General features: G+C 36.3%; 1 long non-coding RNA gene across 2 annotated transcripts; it reads left to right on the forward strand.

Moving 5' to 3' along the window:
* The first annotated feature begins 2033 nt into the window (after positions 1-2033).
* Positions 2034-7385, forward strand: LOC126552892 (uncharacterized). 2 transcript variants are annotated; one of them, XR_007606345.1, is made up of 3 exons: positions 2034-2237; positions 2787-2977; positions 7166-7385. It is a non-coding gene; the product is annotated as an uncharacterized LOC126552892 (long non-coding RNA). The 2 variants fall into 2 exon arrangements; XR_007606344.1 differs by lacking the exon at positions 7166-7385 and adding an exon at positions 3572-3743.
* The last annotated feature ends 2915 nt before the right edge of the window (positions 7386-10300 follow it).

The following is a 10300-nucleotide window of genomic DNA, read 5'->3' on the forward strand; positions in this document are numbered from 1 at the left end:
TCTTCCTTATGCTCTTGTTCCACCTTTTTTTGTTGGTCCTCCATGTCTGCAGGTTTACTCATGGTGATGAACTGTTGATCGTTCGTGTTTTGTTGCGTAGTATATACATTTTTTTTATGAAATTTCTTGTTTGACGTAAGAACGGCTAATATTGTGTGCGGATGTCCTGGACCGTATTTAAAAAAACTGTTGAAATATTTTTCAGATTTTCAATATTTTCTCGTTTTTCTTCGTTTCTTTGGCGTTTTTTTTCTTTCTTCACTGTATTCACTGCTCGCAATGACGAAACTCCGGAAGTAAAAGCTTTGCCATCGTGTCATGACTTGATTCTTGAATCAGTGGTGATTTATTTTTGGCTCTTCGTACTATCCTGGGCGATACATGATGTTGGACGGATGATCGTTCGTCTTGCATTGCGTCTTATATACATTTATTTATGAAATTTCTAGTTCGACGTAAGATTGCCGTTTTTGGCGTGCGGGTTTTCATCCGTATCAATTAGTTATTATGTTTTTTTCTTTATCTGGCGTGGCGCGCGTCTTCCAGCCATTTAATAATGTACCAATGTTTTTCGCCAATCGATGGCTTTTCATCTTACTTATGCTCTTGTTCCACCTTTTTTTGTTGGTCCTCCATGTCTGCAGGTTTACTCATGGTGATGAACTGTTGATCGTTCGTGTTTTGTTGCGTCGTATATACATTTTTTTTATGAAATTTCTTGTTTGACGTAAGAACGGCTAATATTGTGTGCGGATGTCCTGGACCGTATTTAAAAAAACTGTTGAAATATTTTTCAGATTTTCAATATTTTCTCGTTTTTCTTCGTTTCTTCGGCGTTTTTTTTCTTTCTTCACTGTATTCACTGCTCGCAATGACAAAACTCCGGAAGTAAAAGCTTTGCCATCGTGTCATGACTTGATTCTTGAATCAGTGGTGATTTATTTTTGGCTCTTCGTACTTTCCTGGGCGATCCATGATGTTGGACGGATGATCGTTCGTCTTGCATTGCGTCTTATATACATTTATTTATGAAATTTCTTGTTCGACGTAAGATTGCCGTTTTAGGCGATCGGGTTTTCTTCCGTATCAAATTAGTTATTATAATTTCTTTCTTTTTCTGGCGTTGCGCGCGTCCTCCATCCATTTAATAATGTACCAATGTTTTTCGCCAATCGATGGCTTTTCATCTTCCTTATGCTCTTGTTCCACCTTTTTTTGTTGGTCCTCCATGTCTGCAGGTTTACTCATGGTGATGAACTGTTGATCGTTCGTGTTTTGTTGCGTAGTATATACATTTTTTTTGAAATTTCTTGTTTGACGTAAGAACGGCTAATATTGTGTGCGGATGTCCTGGACCGTATTTAAAAAAACTGTTGAAATATTTTTCCGATTTTCAATATTTTCTCGTTTTTCTTCGTTTCTTCGGCGTTTTTTTTTTTTTTTCACTGTATTCACTGCTCGCAATGACGAAACTCCGGAAGTAAAAGCTTTGCCATCGTGTCATGACTTGATTCTTGAATCGATGGTGATTTATTTTTGGCTCTTCGTACTTTCCTGGGCGATCCATGATGTTGGACGGATGATCGTTCGTCTTGCATTGCGTCTTATATACATTTATTTATGAAATTTCTTGTTCGACGTAAGATTGCCGTTTTAGGCGATCGGGTTTTCTTCCGTATCAAATTAGTTATTATAATTTCTTTCTTTTTCTGGCGTTGCGTGCGCGCGTCCTCCATCCATTTAATAATGTACCAATGTTTTTCGCCAATCGATGGCTTTTCATCTTCCTTATGCTCTTGTTCCACCTTTTTTTGTTGGTCCTCCATGTCTGCAGGTTTACTCATGGTGATGAACTGTTGATCGTTCGTGTTTTGTTGCGTCGTATATACATTTTTTTTATGAAATTTCTTGTTTGACGTAAGAACGGCTAATATTGTGTGCGGATGTCCTGGACCGTATTTAAAAAAACTGTTGAAATATTTTTCCGATTTTCAATATTTTCTCGTTTTTCTTCGTTTCTTCGGCGTTTTTCTCCTTTCTTCACTGTATTCACTGCTCCCAATGACGAAACTCCGGAACTAGTACCTTCACCATCGTGTCATGACTTGATTCTTGAATCAGTGGTGATTTATTTTTTGCTTTTCGCACTTTCCTGGGCGATCCATGATGTTGGACGGATGATCGTTCGTCTTGCATTGCGTCTTATATACATTTATTTATGAAATTTCTTGTTCGACGTAAGATTGCTGTTTTAGGCGATCGGGTTTTCTTCCGTATCAAATTAGTTATTATAATTTCTTTCTTTTTCTGGCGTTGCGCGCGTCCTCCATCCATTTAATAATGTACCAATGTTTTTCGCCAATCGATGGCTTTTCATCTTAATTATGCTCTTGTTCCACCTTTTTTTGTTGGTCCTCCATGTCTGCAGGTTTACTCATGGTGATGAACTGTTGATCGTTCGTGTTTTGTTGCGTCTTATATACATTTATTTATGAAATTTCTTGTTCGAGGTAAGATTGCCGTTTTAGGCGATCGGGTTTTCTTCCGTATCAAATTAGTTATTATAATTTCTTTCTTTTTCTGGCGTTGCGCGCGTCCTCCATCCATTTAATAATGTACCAATGTTTTTCGCCAATCGAATGCTTTTCATCTTCCTTATGCTCTTGTTCCACCTTTTTTTGTTGGTCCTCCATTTCTGCAGGTTTACTCATGGTGATGAACGTTGATCGTTCGTGTTTTGTTGCGTGCGTCTTATATACATTTATTTATGAAATTTCTTGTTCGAGGTAAGATTGCCGTTTTAGGCGATCGGGTTTTCTTCCGTATCAAATTAGTTATTATAATTTCTTTCTTTTTCTGGCGTTACGCGCGTCCTCCATCCATTTAATAATGTACCAATGTTTTTCGCCAATCGATGGCTTTTCATCTTCCTTATGCTCTTGTTCCACCTTTTTTTGTTGGTCCTCCATGTCTGCAGGTTTACTCATGGTGATGACTGTTGATCGTTCGTGTTTTGTGCGTGCGTAGTATATACATTTTTTTTATGAAATTTCTTGTTTGACGTAAGAACGGCTAATATTGTGTGCGGATGTCCTGGCCGTATTTAAAAAAACTGTTGAAATATTTTTCCGATTTTCAATATTTTCTCGTTTTTCTTCGTTTCTTCGGCGTTTTTTTTCTTTCTTCACTGTATTCACTGCTCGCAATGACGAAACTCCGGAAGTAAAAGCTTTGCCATCGTGTCATGACTTGATTCTTGAATCAGTGGTGATTTATTTTTGGCTCTTCGTACTATCCTGGGCGATACATGATGTTGGATGGATGATCGTTCGTCTTGCATTGGGTCTTATATACATTTATTTATGAAATTTCTTGTTCGACGTAAGATTGCCGTTTTTGGCGTGCGGGTTTTCATCCGTATCAATTAGTTATTATGTTTTTTTTCTTTATCTGGCGTGGCGCGCGTCTTCCAGCCATTTAATAATGTACCAATGTTTTTCGCCAATCGATGGCTTTTCATCTTACTCATGCTCTTGTTCCACCTTTTTTTGTTGGTCCTCCATGACTGCAGGTTTACTCATGGTGATGAACTGTTGATCGTTCGTGTTTTGTTGCGTCGTATATACATTTTTTTTATGAAATTTCTTGTTTGACGTAAGAACGGCTAATATTGTGTGCGGATGTCCTGGACCGTATTTAAAAAAACTGTTGAAATATTTTTCAGATTTTCAATATTTTCTCGTTTTTCTTCGTTTCTTCTTGCGTTTTTTTTCTTTCTTCACTGTATTCACTGCTCGCAATGACGAAACTCCGGAAGTAAAAGCTTTGCCATCGTGTCATGACTTGATTCTTGAATCAGTGGTGATTTATTTTTGGCTCTTCGTACTATCCTGGGCGATACATGATGTTGTGACGGATGATCGTTCGTCTTGCATTGGGTCTTATATACATTTATTTATGAAATTTCTTGTTCGACGTAAGATTGCCGTTTTAGGCGATCGGGTTTTCTTCCGTATCAAATTATTTATTTAATTTCTTTCTTTTTCTGGCGTTGCGCGCGTCCTCCATCCATTAATAATGTACCAATGTTTTTCGCCAATCGATGGCTTTTCATCTTCCTTATGCTCTTGTTCCACCTTTTTTTGTTGGTCCTCCATGTCTGCAGGTTTACTCATGGTGATGAACTGTTGATCGTTCGTGTTTTGTTGCGTAGTATATACATTTTTTTTATGAAATTTCTTGTTTGACGTAAGAACGGCTAATATTGTGTGCGGATGTCCTGGACCGTATTTAAAAAAACTGTTGAATATTTTTCCGATTTTCAATATTTTCTCGTTTTTCTTCGTTTCTTTTCTTTGGCGTTTTTTTTTTCTTTCTTCACTGTAATCACTGCTCGCAATGACGAAACTCCGGAAGTAAAAGCTTTGCCATCGTGTCATGACTTGATTCTTGAATCAGTGGTGATTTATTTTTGGCTCTTCGTACTTTCCTGGGCGATCTATGATGTGGACGGATGATCGTTCGTCTTGCATTGCGTCTTATATACATTTATTTTTGAAATTTCTTGTTCGACGTAAGATTGCCGTTTTAGGCGATCGGGTTTTCTTCCGTATCAAATTAGTTATTATAATTTCTTTCTTTTTCTGGCGTTGCGCGCGTCCTCCATCCATTTAATAATGTACCAATGTTTTTCGCCAATCGATGGCTTTTCATCTTCCTTATGCTCTTGTTCCACCTTTTTTTGTTGGTCCTCCATGTCTGCAGGTTTACTCATGGTGATGAACTGTTGATCGTTCGTGTTTTGTTGCGTAGTATATACATTTTTTTTATGAAATTTCTTGTTTGACGTAAGAACGGCTAATATTGTGTGCGGATGTCCTGGACCGTATTTAAAAAAACTGTTGAAATATTTTTCCGATTTTCAATATTTTCTTTTTCTCTTTCTTTCTTCGTTTCTTTGGCGTTTTTTTTTTCTTTCTTCACTGTAATCACTGCTCGCAATGACGAAACTCCGGAAGTAAAAGCTTTGCCATCGTGTCATGACTTGATTCTTGAATCAGTGGTGATTTATTTTTGGCTCTTCGTACTTTCCTGGGCGATCTATGATGTTGGACGGATGATCGTTCGTCTTGCATTGCGTCTTATATACATTTATTTTTGAAATTTCTTGTTCGACGTAAGATTGCCGTTTTAGGCGATCGGGTTTTCTTCCGTATCAAATTAGTTATTATAATTTCTTTCTTTTTCTGGCGTTGCGCGCGTCCTCCATCCATTTAATAATGTACCAATGTTTTTCGCCAATCGATGGCTTTTCATCTTCCTTATGCTCTTGTTCCACCTTTTTTTGTTGGTCCTCCATGTCTGCAGGTTTACTCATGGTGATGAACTGTTGATCGTTCGTGTTTTGTTGCGTAGTATATACATTTTTTTTATGAAATTTCTTGTTTGACGTAAGAACGGCTAATTTGTGTGCGGATGTCCTGGACCGTATTTAAAAAAACTGTTGAAATATTTTTCAGATTTTCAATATTTTCTCGTTTTTCTTTCTTCTTCGTTTCTTTGGCGTTTTTTTTCTTTCTTCACTGTATTCACTGCTCGCAATGACGAAACTCCGGAAGTAAAAGCTTTGCCATCGTGTCATGACTTGATTCTTGAATCAGTGGTGATTTATTTTTGGCTCTTCGTACTATCCTGGGCGATACATGATGTTGGACGGATGATCGTTCGTCTTGCATTGCGTCTTATATACATTTATTTATGAAATTTCTAGTTCGACGTAAGATTGCCGTTTTTGGCGTGCGGGTTTTCATCCGTATCAATTAGTTATTATGTTTTTTTTCTTTATCTGGCGTGGCGCGCGTCTTCCAGCCATTTAATAATGTACCAATGTTTTTCGCCAATCGATGGCTTTTCATCTTACTTATGCTCTTGTTCCACCTTTTTTTGTTGGTCCTCCATGTCTGCAGGTTTACTCATGGTGATGAACTGTTGATCGTTCGTGTTTTGTTGCGTCGTATATACATTTTTTTTATGAAATTTCTTGTTTGACGTAAGAACGGCTAATATTGTGTGCGGATGTCCTGGACCGTATTTAAAAAAACTGTTGAAATATTTTTCCGATTTTCAATATTTTCTCGTTTTTCTTCGTTTCTTCTTCTTTCTTCGGCGTTTTTTTTTTCTTTCTTCACTGTATTCACTGCTCGCAATGACAAAACTCCGGAAGTAAAAGCTTTGCCATCGTGTCATGACTTGATTCTTGAATCAGTGGTGATTTATTTTTGGCTCTTCGTACTTTCCTGGGCGATCCATGATGTTGGACGGATGATCGTTCGTCTTGCATTGCGTCTTATATACATTTATTTATGAAATTTCTTGTTCGACGTAAGATTGCCGTTTTAGGCGATCGGGTTTTCTTCCGTATCAAATTAGTTATTATAATTTCTTTCTTTTTCTGGCGTTGCGCGCGTCCTCCATCCATTTAATAATGTACCAATGTTTTTCGCCAATCGATGGCTTTTCATCTTCCTTATGCTCTTGTTCCACCTTTTTTTGTTGGTCCTCCATGTCTGCAGGTTTACTCATGGTGATGAACTGTTGATCGTTCGTGTTTTGTTGCGTAGTATATACATTTTTTTTATGAAATTTCTTGTTTGACGTAAGAACGGCTAATATTGTGTGCGGATGTCCTGGACCGTATTTAAAAAAACTGTTGAAATATTTTTCCGATTTTCAATATTTTCTCGTTTTTCTTCGTTTCTTCGGCGTTTTTTTTTTTCTTCACTGTATTCACTGCTCGCAATGACGAAACTCCGGAAGTAAAAGCTTTGCCATCGTGTCATGACTTGATTCTTGAATCGATGGTGATTTATTTTTGGCTCTTCGTACTTTCCTGGGCGATCCATGATGTTGGACGGATGATCGTTCGTCTTGCATTGCGTCTTATATACAGTTATTTATGAAATTTCTTGTTCGACGTAAGATTGCCGTTTTAGGCGATCGGGTTTTCTTCCGTATCAAATTAGTTATTATAATTTCTTTCTTTTTCTGGCGTTGCGCGCGTCCTCCATCCATTTAATAATGTACCAATGTTTTTCGCCAATCGATGGCTTTTCATCTTCCTTATGCTCTTGTTCCACCTTTTTTTGTTGGTCCTCCGTGTCTGCAGGTTTACTCATGGTGATGAACTGTTGATCGTTCGTGTTTTGTTGCGTCTTATATACATTTATTTATGAAATTTCTTGTTCGACGTAAGATTGCCGTTTTAGGCGTGCGGGTTTTCTTCCGTATCAATTAGTTATTATGTTTTTTTTCTTTATCTGGCGTTGCGCGCGTCTTCCAGCTATTTAATTATGTACCAATGTTTTTCGGCAATCGATGGATTTTCATCTTCCTTCTCTGTATTATCCACCGCTCGCACTGAGCATAATTCGGAGCTAACGCCTTTGTCGACTTTAGTTGTTGTTTTTGCAGCGGCCTTTTTTTGCTTGTCATCCTTGTCTGGTCAATCCATGGTGATGAACTGTTGATCGTTCGTGTTTTGTTGCGTCATATTATAATATTTTCAATCTTATCTGGTGGTTGTGGTTCATTTGCCAAACGAGCAACGTTGTGAAGTATGGCACAGGACTGAATAACTGCCATTGACGTTTCAATTTTCAAACGGAGTCCAAAAAATAATACAGGAAATCTTCGTTTCCAGACTCCATATGTCCGTTCCACCACATTACGAGTCCTAATCTGAGATTCATTGTATAATCTTTCAGCCCTTGTTGTTGGATTTGCCATAGGTGTTATTAAGTAAGGGGGTTGTGCATAACCGGCATCTCTCAGAATTACACAATCTTTAAACTCATGGAGATCCATTCTTGCCCTGAGTCTGAGATTTGCAAAAATGTAGCTGTCATGTGCTGACCCTGGCCAACGTGCCACTACATCCAAAAACTCCAAATTTGCATTAACCAAAGCTTGTTAATTTAGTGAAATATACCCCTTTCTGTTTCGATATTGTTCTCCGTATTCTCTTGATGGGGATTGCAACTTGATATGGGTGCAATCATTTGCACCTATTACTTTTGGAAAACGGGCTATACCTTAAAACTTCATATTCACCTCCATAATCTCTGCTGTTGTTTTAGGCATTTTGATATATCTACAAAAACAAATTATAGTAAATTATAGATATATACATATCAGATATCTGTACAGATGCATAACAAAAAATTTGGGCCCCCCGCAAAAATAAAAAACGGACTCCTAAAATATAGTTGTACTAAATATAACGTTTCAGGTTCAGGACTTAGAGCACTGAAAAGCAATTTAATTAATTATTAAGTAAAAAGTAATTTATGTATGTGTGTATCTTTATATTTTTATTCCGGAATACTAAGTAACGATATGTTGAATACCCTTCGCGAAATCAAAGAAATACATTCTATAATATTATACAGTTACTTACTTATCACTTTTTTTAGCTAATGCATAGCTGACACGCTTTACAATTTGTCCAGCTGCTGCAACGCTAACACCACTAAAATCACCGGCTGTTATTAGAAAATTCCCCGAGGCAATAAACCTCAAAGTTAATAACAATTGAGTCATTGGAGAAATAGCATTGTTTCTGAAATATTGGTTTTTAACATTATTACAAAATGTTTATAAAATTAATTAAACATAATAGTATGTCAAATTACCTGTCTGTGGGGTATTTTATCTGATTAAGTAACTCTTCCAAGACCATCTCTACAGTTTGTTTCTTTAAACGAAATCGTTTTTGAAACTCTACTTCGTCTAATAATTCGAAGTAATTTTTGCGTTCTGCAAATTTTTTTTCTTTCCGAATGGGAACGTTAAGTTCTGCCATTTCATTTTCAAATTCAGACGAATCGCTTTCTTGATCAATTAAACCGTAGTTATGAAGATTTCTATTCATAATTGTTAATAACGTAACAAAAAAACACAACAAAAACGTATCCACAATACTACTTCGAAACTCCAACGTCGAAATGTCGAATTAAAAACAAAAATGAATAATCAAATGATGATAAAAACTATTGTTGATAACACAAACCGAGAGATTTTATCTAAACGGAGGAATACTGGCGGAAATCGGCCGGTTAAAAATCCGCCCGTAAAACTCCCGGTAACCGTAGACGTTTCACATAACCGACGTATGTAAGAACCAATTGTCCATTAAATTTCAGTTTAACCGCCGGTTAGTGCTAACCGATACTTAACCGGAGATTTTAAGAACGGGCTATCTTAATAACTACTTAAATCTTATAATAATACACGGCCGACATAAAAAATAACGGGAAGACATAAAAATGTGGCTGATTGCGCTTCCTCGCGCTTAATCTTACTATTATATAACTATATAATTCACAAATACAAATTTAAACAATAATATAAATGAACAATAAAATGTGCGTGTGTGTGTGTGTGTGTGTAATATGCTGCTACTTTCATTGCAGCGTCAACAATAAGATATTGCTATTAAACATATTATGAATTAATTCATTTTAATAATGAAAAAAAAACAATTTGTAATTTAAAATTTAAAATTTAATTATATGTTATAAAATTATAATAATAAAAATTTAATTTTTATACAAAATACATGTTTTTACTATGAATGTGTCTCGTGAGATTTTTAGAAAACAATATAGGTCCACTGCATAAAAAATACAATGTATTAACATATTAATGCATGTATATTGATACATGTATTATAATTACAATAATTATACCTAATTATATACTCATCATGGTTCTTTTTCGTATACTCGAAAACTGATGCACGTGTCCCAGACGTTAACAGCATAAGAAAATCTGAAAATGATTCAATAAGCAGTCAAACCTTTAATGTTGTATATGGTACCTATTTTCAATTATGTATCAAATTCTTAAAACGCAAATTTGTGATTATCGGTGGCTGCGTCGCCATTCCAAGTATATAATATAGACGTAGGTAGTTGTAGACTGTAGGTATTAACCAATGAGTAAGACGGATATGTGTAAGTGTACCTATAGGTATTATTATACGGATTGAAAATAATCTTTCCGTCACGCCGATTTCTTATTAAATATTTGCTCACCAACAATATTATCGTCAATCAGTTCATAATCGCTATTAATATTCTAAGTAACATTAGGATGGTGTTATTAAAGCGGTACTAAACTATACAGTTACGTTGTATAAATAGACGATCAGTGACGGCGTTTTCCACTGCGGCGAGCACAACGCCAAAATACACGGTACAATTATGACACGGTCCTTATTTTAGTGCATTATTGTTGCTCC

This window comes from Aphis gossypii, chromosome X (genome assembly GCF_020184175.1).
Source record: "Aphis gossypii isolate Hap1 chromosome X, ASM2018417v2, whole genome shotgun sequence".
Taxonomy (NCBI): domain Eukaryota; kingdom Metazoa; phylum Arthropoda; class Insecta; order Hemiptera; family Aphididae; genus Aphis; species Aphis gossypii.